We start from the raw sequence: 14289 nt of genomic DNA on the forward strand, positions 1-14289 counted from the left end.
CTCAGGCTCAGGGCCCTCGTTACAGTTTTTCAGTGCGTAAAGTTGAAATTTCAATTCAACGGATTTGCCGGGAATTGTTTTTGATATGTTGGTCATTGTCGTCTGCATTGTGTCGGCGTCAGGCTCTCAGCCTTGATTTTCGACCATTGCCATTGAACTAAGCAGCGCAGGGCAGCGCTGGGCAGGGTGAGGGCGGCTAATAACGCAAACGCGTCAATGTCACTTAACAGAAGCGGTTTTATTTGCTAAAAACGGGGGGAGTGGAGCGGCGGCGGCGGGCATGAGGGTGGTGCAATCGCATGTGTGTGCAATCAAGAGAATTGCCTAGCCTAATGGATGTTAAATGTGCTTGAAGCAGATGCCCAAATAAATTAAATTAACAGACAACTTAAATGTAAGCTGCAGCTCAGAAATTGTTAGAAACTCTTACTATACAAATACAAATCTTTATGTTATCTCTAGCATGAAATGAATTTGTTTAGTAGCAATTGCTTTTGCTTTTTTATCTACAGCTGTTAGCTCGGCAACTGTTGCTCGTTGTTGCGTTGCAAATGCATTAAATGAAGCTATCAATGTCAGCGCACGGGTTTCTTTTTTCAATTTCAGTTTATGTTGTTTGTAAAAAAAAAAAAAAAATACAGAATTTGAGATTTATGGCTTCACGCAATTAGCGCTTAAATGTATGCAAAGGGATATTGAAATCAGAAATTTTCAACAACAAGTCGCCCCAGGAGCTGAGCAGCAGGACAAGCATATTCATAATGAAGCCATTCACGTGGCCGCCGGCGTCGCTGACCGAGCAGCAGCAGCAGCAACATCGACGACGACGACGGCAACACTCTCGATGACTTCCACGTTTCCACGCTTTTCACTTTCAATTGTAGCTGAACTTTTTACTATTTTATGCGCGCTCTCTGTCTCGCCTTTACTCTTAACAATTGCGCCGCCAAAAGCAATAAATCTTTTCGTTTATAAAAAAAACAAAATAAAAAAATGTTTTTCATGTTTGTTGCGTGCGCTTTTGGCGACGTATTTGTATTTCATATGCATGGCGGTAATTTTTGTGATTATGTTGTTGTTGCTTGTGCTGCAAACTCAAATTCAAGTTCAGCCTGTTTCCCACAAAAAAGAGTTGAAAGGGTTTTCGGCTAAACAAACAACAACAGCGCCAGCAACTTTTGTCGGTTGCCGCCTTCTCAGCCAGGCCCAACCCCCTTAAACAAGAAAAAAAAGCAGCACATAAAATTGGATAAATTTATAAAATTATTATTATATATTCATGACAGCAATTATCGGCACAAAATCAAAGTATTTAGTTTGCCACAATTGTGAATTTCTATACAATTTTCAATTACAATATGCACATTAGGCATAATATATATACATATATATTATAGATAATGTGTGTGAAGTTTAAAGTGCTCAACTGGCATTAAATAGTATTTAATTATGACTTTATTGCTTCATTTACGCAGCCAGCAACATGCAGCCAACAAGTTTGCAGCGCGCGCAACATATTAGCAACATGTTGCCAACACGCTGGAAAGCAAATGTTGCTAGTCAATACAATGGCTGTCATGTGCACGAGAGACAGCAATAATGCAATTAAACGTTTTAAAACATAACTAAAAGTTAGAAAATATATGAGAATATGCATAAATAAATATAAAAATTATTTAGCTGCTTAACTGTAATTAATTTCTTATTGAGCAGCTGTAGCTCGCATGCGTTTCAATTTCCATAACGTTTCTATGCACATGGCACGCACTGTGCGCTGCCCAAAAACAATGCCGCCATTTATCATGTTCGTGTTGCCAGCACGCTCATTCGCCAGCCAGCCAGCCTCGTCTGACTCTCAGCAACATGTTGCCCGAGCCTTGTGTGCGGATTGTGCTGCTGGTGAATGCTTCAGATACATGTTTACGAGCGTTAACGGTTAGTTGTGAATGAATGAACGTGCCAAATAGACGTGTTGCCGCCGCTCGGGTATTCGTTCTCGCGATATTCATTCCAAACTGACGTAAATAATTCTCGTGTTCAGCAGCAACAACATTTGTGTGGCAAATACCAAACCTAAAACTGAAACTAAAACTTGTGTGCATTTTAAAGGAAGTTTTCGCTTTTTTAAGGCTTCGTGGCGTACACACAACTCTCTGACTTTTTAGACAAACAAACACTTTTGGGTGCAAGGTTTTTGGCGCAAAATGAAGCAGCGCTACGTGTGGCCGAGTATGAGTAATAACTGTGCGCGAAAATGACATGGAAAATACGTAGAAAATCGTATGTGGACTGACAAAAGCAGCCGCAATAAAAGGAAGAAGAAAAGCAACACACACAAAGCCAAATTAAATTGAATTCAATTGATTTTTTTGTTTTTCAATTTCTGCAATAACAATTGCGCCCAACTGCCTTATCAGCAACAAAAGCCCAACAACAACAGCAACAGCAACTGAACTCTGGTCTCTCTTCGAGGGCTGAGATGTCACCGGCACTTGGGCAGACATTGAAACAACAACATTGCCATCAACTTCATCAGCGTTCGCATCGCTCGAATCGACTCCAAATCTCTGCGAATTTTTGGCGCTGGCTCAGCAACGAGCGAAACCAACTGAACGCCGCTGCTGATAAGAAACGTATGCTGGGTGATAAGCACGCAACGGCAACAGCGACGGCGACGGCGACGGTGACTGCGTTGCGCCACTCTTGGGGGGACTCGAACTCGAACTGGAATCGAGACTGCCGAATTGATTTTGACCGTACATAATAATATAAAATATTTGTTGTTTATGGGTAGAAAACGCAAGTCGACCCGTCAACATCGAAATTATTTGCGTTTGCGTCTTCTCGTACTTTCGTTTATCGTTCTGATTGCCATCGTAGTGGTGCGAGTTTTGTTCATTTTGCTTTTGTATCGTTTGCAAAATTTCAAGAAATTCAAAAAGTTTATCAATACCCATATACTAACATTAACAACAATACCAACAACAACAATAACAACGATAATCAAATCAAAAAACTCAAACACAAAACATTTGCAACATTTTATTTGTTGATTGTATATATAAATATATATGTGTGTCTGTCTACGTGTGTGTATATATATATATTGTGTTTTATAAATTCGCCGAAATATAATTAATTGTGATTGTCGATTTTGTAAATAAACGCAACCGAATCAATTAATCTAAGTGTAAATTTAACAAAGCGTCGACGTTTTCAAAAAACGAATTTGTGATATTAAATATATTAAATTATAAACAAACAAACAACAAATACATCGATTTGTATATAAAGTAGAGTCAAAGCCTCAAAGCAGTTTTCAATTTTAAAAAGAACTAACGCACCAAATTCAACTGAGCAAAGTATTTTGGGCACCGACTTTTACATAACCAAAAAAAAAATACAATATAAAAATATAAAAAAGACACGAAAACAATCACAGCAACAACTAAGGTAAGAGAGACTCAATTTAATCTATTAGCATAAACTTTGATGTATTTGCATTGTAATTGAAAATATGCGATTTTCCCATGAGCTGTTGTTGCAGCTAAATGATTTGCAAAATAGTTGAGGCAGCAATTTGCATAAGTGAGTCTCATAATTAATTGCAAGTTGGTTGAAAAATGAACTGAAACGATAGGATGATAGTCATGGCTAGTTGCAATTTAATTAGATCATTAAAACAGTTCATAAATCTCGGCAACGTTCGAGCTCGGCACGTTTTGTAGAAAACAAATTAGCTGCAATCGCAAATCGCAAATCGTAAATCGCGAATTGTGAATTGTAAATTGTTAATAGCGGGTTAAACAGTTACGCGGTTCAATAATCAAACAAGTTGTTCTAAGTAAACGGACAGCAAGTGTCACAAATTATAAAAAGCTTAACGAGAGAGCGAGAGCAACATAGCAGAAGAGCGAGAGCGCAAGCATGTTGGGGGGGCGAGCGAGAGAGTCAACACTTTACATGCATATGAAATAATTAGCGCATGCAGATGAAACGTTTCAAGCATTGGACAGATAAGAGAGAGAGTCACAAATACAACAACAACAATACAGCAACCATTCACCAATACAAGCGCAGAGCTGTATGTAGCATCATAAATCATTTCTCGCATATTTTTAAGTTTCTTTTTTTCCTGCTTCTATTGAGTGCCATTGCACATGAATATATTTGTGTGTGTGCGTCTGTGTGTGTGTGTGTAATGATGATGTGCCCACGACATGGCGTCAAGTATTTATGCAACAATAACAACAATTACATTTAAAGCGTATAAAAACTTGTTAAATTACACACGTTTCTATTTGTTTAAACAATGCATTCTAATTGAGATGTTCGCTTGATGATTATCTAGCTATGAATTCGTCATTTACAATTTTTAAACTACAATTTACTGCACATAGCAACGGCAATCATATTAAAAACACAAACAAAAAGAGAAATAGCAAAAAACTGCCAACTGTTTGGCAAAACTAAACCAGGCTCACAACCTCCAGACTTGCGGTCGAAGAGTGTCGACTGGCGAACGGAGTGGGGGGTTGACTATAACCCCCCTGGGCTAGTGGACATGCGACCCAGTCCGGCAGCCTCTTTTGTTGCTGCTGTTGTTGTTGTTGTTGTCGCTGTAGTTGCTGCTGCTGCTGCTGCTGTTGTCTATCGGTTTCATAAGTTCTATGAATAAATTTCCATAAATGTGTGTTTATTTTTTGCCGACACTGTTGCGGCAGTCGCAGCTGGTACAAAGCTCGACAGCAGCAGCGCCGAAGGTAAAACTCACACACACACAGACACACATGAGCACTCATATTCGCACTAATACTCATACACCTAGAGCTGAGCACTGAGTAGCCTGTCGGATGCAACAACGTGGGGCATGCAAAATATGCAATGCAGAAAACAATTTTCAATATAAGCATCAAGTGACTAAAATGTCTGCTCTCGATGTTGCTGCTGCTGCTGCTGCTGCGCGTGTGTTGGAAGCGACAGTTTGACTGACATTTTTCTAGCATATCGTTTACATAGCATAGCTACTATATATAAAGTATATATATGAACATTAGATGCTTGTAGCGCTGCTTGTTCAACATGCTGTTGGACTACGCACTCGACTTGAAGCTGCAAGCTGAGTGGCTGCTGCTGTTGCTGCTGCTGCTGCTGTTGCTGCTGACTTCTAAAGCCCAGAGACAAGTGCAGCCAGACTAGCTGGCAGCTGAGTGCAGCTTTGGTCCTTTGTCTGCTTGACTCCTGTCACTGCCAGTTTGTCGTAGTGTCTTATTAAAAATTAATTTCCACAATTCAGTTGCACACACATGTGAGTTTAATACATAACACTAATTGCTTTATAATGAAGCTGTCATTGTCACCTGTCGCCGATAATCTCTAACTAAATATGCCACACACACACACACATACAATATGAGTGTGTGACTCACATTGGGCTGCAACTCATGATGATGACAACATTATTGCTGTTGTAGTTGGCATTGCATGTGGCCAACTCCAACTCCAACTCACTGACTGCAATTAAATTACAAATTTTTATCACTCGTTTTATGAATACATTTCACACACACATACACATTGAAAGCTTGTCAACAACATTTGCATAAGGCGCCGATTGTATATACAGATAATGACAAGAGCAACTCGTGCAACAGCCACATCAACAGCAACAGCAATAGCAGCAGCATCCATAAAAATCCGAATCCATTATGGCTCTGGCGATTTCTATCAATCTGCCATTAATTTCCATTTCTTTGAGAGCAAGCAATAGAAATGTCACAGCGCTTAATCAATGTGGCTTGGGAAGATTTTGCAGCACTGATTTCAGTATTTCCAACTTTGTGACCAGCAACAAGTTTCCCACTGGACTTGGCCAATTTAATTTCATTTCGCTTTTAAACTGTGCCAACTGCTCGGATTCGATTTCGCAACAACAACAACATGAACAACTTATGCAAACTCATTAATTTGCTACAACTTAAGCCAATAGATTTGTCGCATGTATTTCTTAAAATTAATCTGCGCGCTGATTTTGGCTTAAAAGCAGATGTCTCAGTCTCAGTCTGAAATTTATGCAGGCAAACTAGTTATCAATTGGCATTAAAAACAGAACACTCTAATTTACAGTTAAGCCAACCTAAGCTGGCAATCAAAATCACAAATTATTTATTTAAATATGCGCTTTAGTTTTAAAGGCTAGATAAGTATTAACTTCAAGTTATAACAGACGCTAAATCAGATTGTAACCATTAACTTCAACAGTAGCTTAATGTTAGATTTAAAAAGAATCTAAAAGCAAAGAATTAGTATTAAAGTAAATAGGCAATTATCTAAAATAGCTGCATAATTTATAAAGATTGCAAAATGACTTTCAAAGCTTTTAATAAAATTCTTAACTATTCATTAAAGTTTTTGATATTTTGCTACATTTGCTTGCGTTTTCAAAATTAGAAAAATATTTATTTTAAACTCTTAGCCATGCTGCTAACATTTCTTTAAGCCGAGTTCGTTTGTCTGCTCAGTTTTTGGGTCAGAGGCAACTGTCGCTGTTGCATTTGTTGTTGCCGCTGGTGTTGCCATTAATGTGGTCGCTATTGTTGGCTGCGGTTTCATAAGATGGTCAGTGGCGACATTAATGCACTGCTGGCAACAACAGCAGCAGCAGCAGCAGGGGCAAGGGGCAACCAAAACAATGCAAAAGGGCCCAACAACAACAGCAACAACAATGAGCAGGAAAGCAGCCACGTTAATGATGACACGCGCTGCGGTAATGCGGCCAAATAGACAAGGCTTAAACGACAACTGAGGCTGCAGTTGGCCAAAGATGCACAACGCCAACAAATTAACATACAACTACAGCAGCAACAGCAACAGCAGCAACAACAACAGCAAAACGCCAACGCAGCGCACGTTGCTGTTGTTGTTGGCTGTACAAATAAGGCGAGTACACAATGCAAGTTGTTGTTGTAGCCGCTGCTGTTGTTGGCTGGTGGTGCAACTCGTGTAGGTTTTGGGGCAGCTGCAGATAGCAGCGACTTACCGGGGATTAACTCAATTGCACTCGAATGTCAAGCGACTGCCGACGGGCCAACAAGTTGCCAACTAGCAGCCAATAACTTAATTAGCCGTAAGTGCTATTGTTGTTGTCAAAAGAGTTGTAGCTGCTGCTGCTGTTGTTCTTATAAATGGGTCATTAGCTAGCGAACCGTATTGCAGCTGAAATATTATTTGGAGTTAACCCAATTGCCTCCCACTGCTGAGTACAGCGCACTTCAAGGTTTTTATTCGAATTGTTTTAAATTCAAAAATCGGCTTTTTAGTGTCGCATAATTTTCGTTTTCCTTTGAACTGTAGCGCCTGCAATTTGCTTATCGTCAGCGATCGCGATTGCCAATGGGGAGCCGCCGCCGCCGACTTTGGGGCCAGCCAGCGATTTGCGATTGCAAGTAGCAGTTGCTGTTGCTGTTGCATTGTTGCTTGGCTGGCGTCGTCTTCGCCATTGCTGTCGCACTGTCACATTGTCACACTGTCGCTGCTCTGAGCTTGAGGCTCGAGTACATTTCAATTAATTAACATTCAGCTGCACATGCGCAGCGGCAGCGGCAGCGACTGCGGCAGCGACTCTGTGACTCAAAAGCGGATACCGAAAATTGCTGATTGCGCCAGATAAACTCATTTACAGCGGTTAAATGCCACCGGCCAACACTTTCGGGCGGTCCGAGTTGAGACTTGATCACTTGAGCACTTGTTCAATGTGCATCTGATGCGGCCGTCGCGGCGGCAGCGTCTATTGCGCATTTGAATTCAAATCAAGCAGCTGCAGACGACCCAAGCGAACTCGCGCAATGAGCGTAATCAAAGCTCTGAGCGCAACTTGTGTGATTGACAACAGCGACCCGGCGATGCTTATCGGAGCACACGTTTCTTGTTGCCTGTTTTGCCTGCTTGCGGCCTCCATGTTGCTGTGGCTGTTGCTGTTGCATGTTCGTGTCGGTCTCTGCAAATTGTCATGTTGCTGCTTTCGAACGAAAATCAGACTCAAGCGGGCTCTGTGGACTGGGCAGACCAGGCAGATGACTATCGTCACGTCACGTTACAAATTTATGCCGCGCGGCATTAGAAAAATTATTGTAATTAGAGCGAGCCATGTAGCGAGCCAACAAGCTTCACATGTAAGCCACACATGAACTTCTCCCAGAGGGCAGAGCCGCAAATGCGTGCAGAGTTGGGCGACCAGCAACGAGCGCAGTTGGCTGTTGGTAACTGGCGCTTAATCCTTACAACAAACAGCCAACGGCGCCAATATCCTGCCACACACACACACACATACAACCAGAGACTGTTCGCATATGAGGACATATGCTGACGGCAGATTATAAAAGGCAACCCCGTGGCAAAGTGTAAAATGTCTTAATGATAAACAAACAGAAAGTTTGTGGCAGCCGTGGCAAGGATTGCAGTTAGAGCTTGATGAAGGTGCAAGGGGCCAAATCTAACAAAATCTTTGTATGTGTAGCAGCTATTTGCTGTGTGTGTGTGTGTGTGTGTGTGTGCGCGTGTAACGATTTACTTGCGTACAAACTGGCGTATACGTAATATTTAGATAATATTCTTTATTGTTATGATTCTATGCCACTGTGCAGCAGCGTCAACGTTTTGTTAGTATTTGGAAAATTTATTCACAATGTTTTATAGTCTCTCTCTCTCTCTCTTTCGCTCTCTCTCTCACTCTCCCGCTCTGTCGATTGGTTACACTGAAATTGCATGTTAGCACGCAAAGGTTGTTGCTAAAGTTGTTTTTATATTTTTTTGTTATTTTTTTACAGTCAGTGGCTGTTGCCACTGTTGTTGCTGTAATGTCTTCTTATTATGCTGCGACACTGTTACGGCTCTAGCCTCAGCTTTTGCTTTTGCTTTTAGCTTGTCTGATGTGCTCGTTGGTTATTGGTAAATAAAACGTCTAAGCGCACAAATTTTGTATAAAAATAAAATATGGTTTGCGCTATCAGTGGTAGGGATCATGTATGCGGCTAATGCTAATAACATGCAATTTCCACCAACCTACAACAAGCAGCACGCATGCCACACATGGTTTTTTTTTTTGCCGCTGCCACTGCCGCTGCTACAGCCGCTGCTGCTGCTGCTACTAAAGGAAGCAGGTGAAAACTATTCCATTTGCATGAACACCCAGCAACCAAAGCAACCAACTAGGGAGACCAACATCGCACACCCATAAAAAAGGAAAAAAAGGTGTTGAAAATTAGTAACTTTCTGTCCCTTGTCTGCGGTCTCAGCTGCTGCTGCCGCCGCCGCTGTTGACGGTGCCAGCCACCAGCTGACAACTGCAGGTGGGCTGAGCTATCGATTGCCCAAATATACACAAGGATTACTCATACATATGTGATTCGATTCAAGCGCATAAAACTCATTGACATATTTGAGGCCTGAGTTGGCATTTATTATAAATTGTTTACTTAGCTTAAGCGGAAATGTCCCTAGTGATTGCAAAATTCTAGCTTAAGTAATGAAAACTCAAATTTAGTAGCAAGGCAAACGGATATTGCGGAATTCACTGCTGATTGGCATTCGCTCTGTTTGATTCCCACGCTTGTGATTGATAATTAGGGAAGTTATAAAGGGTTCAACATGAAATGAATAAATTTGGGCAACATTAAGTACTTAATACTTATCAAAGTCTAAATTACTCGTATTATTTTTGATTGCAATCGTCGCATTAATAATTCACATATATCGACTGAATATTGCGCTTAGTTCTGCAACTAAAGCTCACAACCGACGACATTTTTACAATGTGAGCAAAACGAGGCTGTGCAACAAGCAACAGCAACAGCAACAACTAAAACACAGAGGCAAACATGAATAAAATTTGCGTAAAAGTGGACAACGAGCAAATAAGCAAGGAGAGCAGAGCAAGAGCCAGAGCAAGAGCCAGAGCGACATTTGAATTGGAGAACACAGAGCAGAGTTTGGGACCGAGTGAATGTTGATGTGGATGCTTAATAAAATAATGCGACAGAAGGAACGACAACGAGCACAACAGCAACAGCAACAGCAACATTGAGATGATGATGATGATAATCATGATGATCGAGTGTGAGAGATTGTTTGTCTCTCTGTGTGTGTGTGTGTAAATTTGTTGGTGTGTGGCGCGCAGTGAATTTAATGGCTTAATTGAAAAATTTGTTCTCACCATGAAGCTTCTTTGTAGTGTATTGTGGCCATTGCCAGTGGCTGGACAAATTGAATGACTTTAAGTAGAATTACATTGAGGTACAGTTGAGTTGCAAGCTTTAATATTTTTAAATATTTAATATGCCAGCAGCCCTAAACGGCAGCAAATCACAAATCGCAAACTGCACCAGCAGCAGCAACAAAATTCATAAAACAAGTTTTCGTCTTAACTTGTCGCTGTCTGTCCAAGTTGCTGTCGCTGTCGCTGTCTCTTTGGGTTGTTGTTGTTGTTGCTGTTGCTGTCTTGCCATTGGCGGCACTAATCAATTTCATATCAATTTGTAAATTTGCAATAATTACGATAATTAGCTGCGAGTATCTGACGATTCTGTTGGCCACAGTTTGTGCGCTGCTCCAAGCTCCAGAAGGAGCGGACGGACGGACAAGCAGAGCCATGTGAACGCGCTGGGTTCGGGACCTGTTTGGTTCTTGTCTTGGCCCGGACACGTCCAAATGCATTCAAAGAATGCGTCGAGGTGATAATGAGATTTTCAATTCAATAAAACATAAAATGCAGCCAAGGCGCAAGAAATGTAAAAACTTGTGAAGCCTTCGCCACTGACCGTTGCCAATTTTGGGCTGAAGCAGCAACAGCAACGAGAAATCTCTGCATGAATATTTCATTCAATTTACACTTGGCCAAGTGTGGACTTTTTGCCTTTTGCTCGAGAGCACATCTTGCTGTGGCTAATTAAGTAATTTTTTTCACTGCTGCTGTTGCTGTTGCTCTTGGTCTTGGCAAGTGTTGTTGATGTTGCGCCTTGGCCTGTGGCTTGGCTGGGCTGCTTATTGCTTTTATGGCTGCTTAATCAACACTTTGGCGCTGCGTCTGTAGTTGACTTTTTCTTAATTGCTTATTACAGCCGATTAAGTGCCAGCAGCAATAGCAATCGCAATAGCAATGCTCTAAATTGAATGCGACCAAGCTTGAAATTGTATTTGAAAATATTGCTCAATTGGTTCCAAATAAATGTGCGGGGATCAACTTAAATTGAAGTAATTGTAGCTCAATTTAAATTAAAGTCAAGCAAACAATTCAAACTAATCATTTACTTTCTTTTTATACTTTCAGGTAAATATCTGTTCGCCAACTTGAAGCGTAAGCAAAAAAAATTCATTTAAAATACAATTCGAAACGTTGTAATTAAGTAAATGTGAATTTTTACACCCTGACGCTTTAATTTGAGTCTGCAATGAAAATGGGAAAAACTTCAATAGTGAACAAATAAAAACCACCCCACACACACATTAACACACACACATACACACACGCAACGTATTGAACTTACCCTTGGTTGGGGGGTTGTTTTTCCTATGCTGCGCTCTGTGCGGAAAATGGAAAATCCACCCGAGCCGAGCCGTGTGCAACGCTTGCGATTACGTTCGTCTAATGCCATTTTTAGCTGCCCATCCATATGGTCGAGTTGGCCGCCGCACCAGCTGGACGCTTATCTGGGCAGGCTCAATGGCCAGTCCGCCTTTAGTTTCTTAGCTTGTTGCGTTGGTTATGACTAAGCGAATTTATCTCACACACACGCACTCAGCTCACAGCATTCAACATTCAGAGCTCCCGTGGGCATACAACTGAATCTCAGTATCTCTGTATCTAATGCGGGGACAACTCGATAGCCATGACCACTGAACATATTGTAGCCACAAGTAGTTGGCGTTGCGGCCTGAAAAAAACAAAAACCGATAGCCAAATTGCAGTTGAAATGTTTTTATCGATTTAACAGCAGCAGTGGTTGGGGCTTTGACTTTGGCGTTGGGCGTTGATGGCCACGGCAAAGTTTAGCAGCAGCAGCAGCAGCAAAAACAGATTTCACAGTCAGCGCCAAAGTTAAGTTGCCAAATCGTTGTGAAGGGGCAGCTTGGCTTACTTAGGCAAGTTGAAGTAAATGTCAGCGCAGTGGCTGTCAAAATTGCGAACAATTTGAGCATAAAGTAATTTTCGAAATGCCAAAATATTCTTTTCTAAAAATATATTTCCAGCTATTGCAGCAAGTGTTGATTTGAGTAACTTTAAAAGGCTAAAGACTCCCTTTTGAGAATTCATTATTAGCATACAGTAAACATCTTAAATAGGCAGCTAATCTAAAACTTATTTGCATGTTGCATATATAAAAAATGTTGAGTTCAATTGTAAGGCAAATTAGTTTTGTATTTTATACATATAATTCATTTAATTAATTCATTTATTTACAATATCTTATTGCTCTTAATTCTAATTCACTGCGGCCTGTTTAAGTTTTTAATGAGACTGAGACTTTGGCCTTTCTGTAAATATCAAAATTAAAGTAAAATTTGCATAGACATTTTGATATCAAAAAATGTTAAAATCGAATGCAATTTGCAAGACTTTGGCGTATGTTTGCTTATAGAGAATGTTTACTGTACATTTTATAATTTAAAATAAATAGCAATTATGCTATTTATATGTCGATTGTCACATGCCAATTGAAATGTCACTTGCTGCATTTAAAACTATTTGCATTTTAATGTAAATTTAATTTATTTGCTTGCATCTGCAATCTGCATTTTGTTTTTTTCTGGCTTTTAGTTGTTTCGCTTTGTCTTTTTTTTTGGCCATTTGTAATAATTAAACTAAATGACCGCCACAGGCCAAAGCTTATGACATGAGGGGGTGGCTGTGCTGTGGGTGGGTGAGCTGAAATTTTTTTAATTAGCAGCAACGCCAACGCCAACCGTTGCCAGTCGTCGCTTGTGGCAGCCGCTCGCGTCAGTGTGCGGTGTTGCAACACGTGCACGACTAACAGAGCAATGAGTTAGTTAGGCGCAAGGCGTGGCCACAGCCCCCCCAGTCCGTATGTGGGAGTGTGGGCCGAGTTTGAGGCCTGTTGGCCAAATCCCCAACGGGACCTTTGCGTTTCGGTTATGGCTTCAGCTTGTGCCGTTTGTGGTTGCCGCTGTGAATTATCCCCCGCGCCTCGACTCGACTCGACTCGACAACAACGAAAACTACTTTGGCAAGGTGTCAGCTGCGCATTAGGCGCAGCCCCCAGTGCACGCTGCTCTGATGCCTGCTAATGGGCGTGTTTGTTGCCGCAGGGCTGGCTGAATGGCTGACTCCCTGGCTGGCTGGCAGCTCGTCATGTTGCTAACTAATTTCGGAAAAGTTGACAGAGAAAGAAGCACATGTGAAATCAGGCGAATGTGCCAGGACTCTGCTCTGGCAATGCCAAGTAGCAGTAGCTGAGGCGGAGGGGCCGGGGGCAGGTTGGCCACAACAATGCCCAATGGAATTGTTTCATTTGTTTGCAGCGCTGTTTGCTGGCGTTGACTAAATTAACATTGACGTGTATGCGTTGCCGTTGCCACATGTGGCATGTGTAGCAGCCGCCGCCGGCTCGTTTTTATATTTTTATGTTTAGCTTGCACAACGAATGAAATATTCACACATTTTCCATTTTCCACTTTTTGAGTTGTAGTTGTCGCTGCTTGTTTCCTTTTCCCCCTCCCTCCCCGCCGCATGCGTATGAATTTAACATTTTGTGTGCGCTTTTTGTGGCCGCCACATAATTATCATATCATAGAGCAACAGCGGCAGGCAGGCGCTGAGTGGTAACCAACTCTCTGGTGGGCAATGAGCGTGTGTCCTTTTAAAGGGATTTGGGGCCAAGCAGCAGCGCATTAGCATAGATAGGCTCAAGTCAACTCCAGGCTAATGGCGAGACTATAAAGTTGCATGTTTGAAATTAAATTAAAGATATATAATATATATATATTTTGAACAGACATTTCAAGGTTATTGCAGTAACAGCGCTGGCGCCACAGGCTTTTACTTTTTTCTGGGTCGGCAACTTTTGTGCCACTGTGCCAAGTGCCGGAGCACAAAGTTGAACAATTGCATTTATGATTGTTTATTTTATTCGCACAATTCACTTAAGCAAACGCATGCTAAAGATACTAAAGCTGCAGCTGCTGTCAGCCAGCTAGCTAAAGATACAGATACATTTCACACTAAGATGTTGTTGTTGTTATTGTTGTTGTTGCCGCTTCAAGTGGTACGCATGAGAT

At 41.4% G+C, this 14289-nt stretch overlaps 1 protein-coding gene across 9 annotated transcripts in view; it reads left to right on the forward strand.

Moving 5' to 3' along the window:
• LOC108602833 (homeotic protein antennapedia) overlaps positions 1-14289 on the forward strand; it is an 89774-nt gene that overhangs the window by 58103 nt on the left and 17382 nt on the right. For 2 of the 9 annotated variants that reach the window (XM_017991075.2, XM_017991077.2), the window contains one exon: positions 11324-11350. The exons of 6 other annotated variants lie outside the window; for them this stretch is intronic. The gene's annotated coding sequence lies outside the window, so the exon portion shown is untranslated. Of the gene's footprint in view, positions 1-3415; positions 3454-11323; positions 11351-14289 lie in introns of those variants that run through there. One more of the 9 variants, XM_017991078.2, reaches the window with a different exon arrangement.

Source organism: Drosophila busckii, chromosome 3R, assembly GCF_011750605.1.
Source record: "Drosophila busckii strain San Diego stock center, stock number 13000-0081.31 chromosome 3R, ASM1175060v1, whole genome shotgun sequence".
NCBI lineage: Eukaryota > Metazoa > Arthropoda > Insecta > Diptera > Drosophilidae > Drosophila > Drosophila busckii.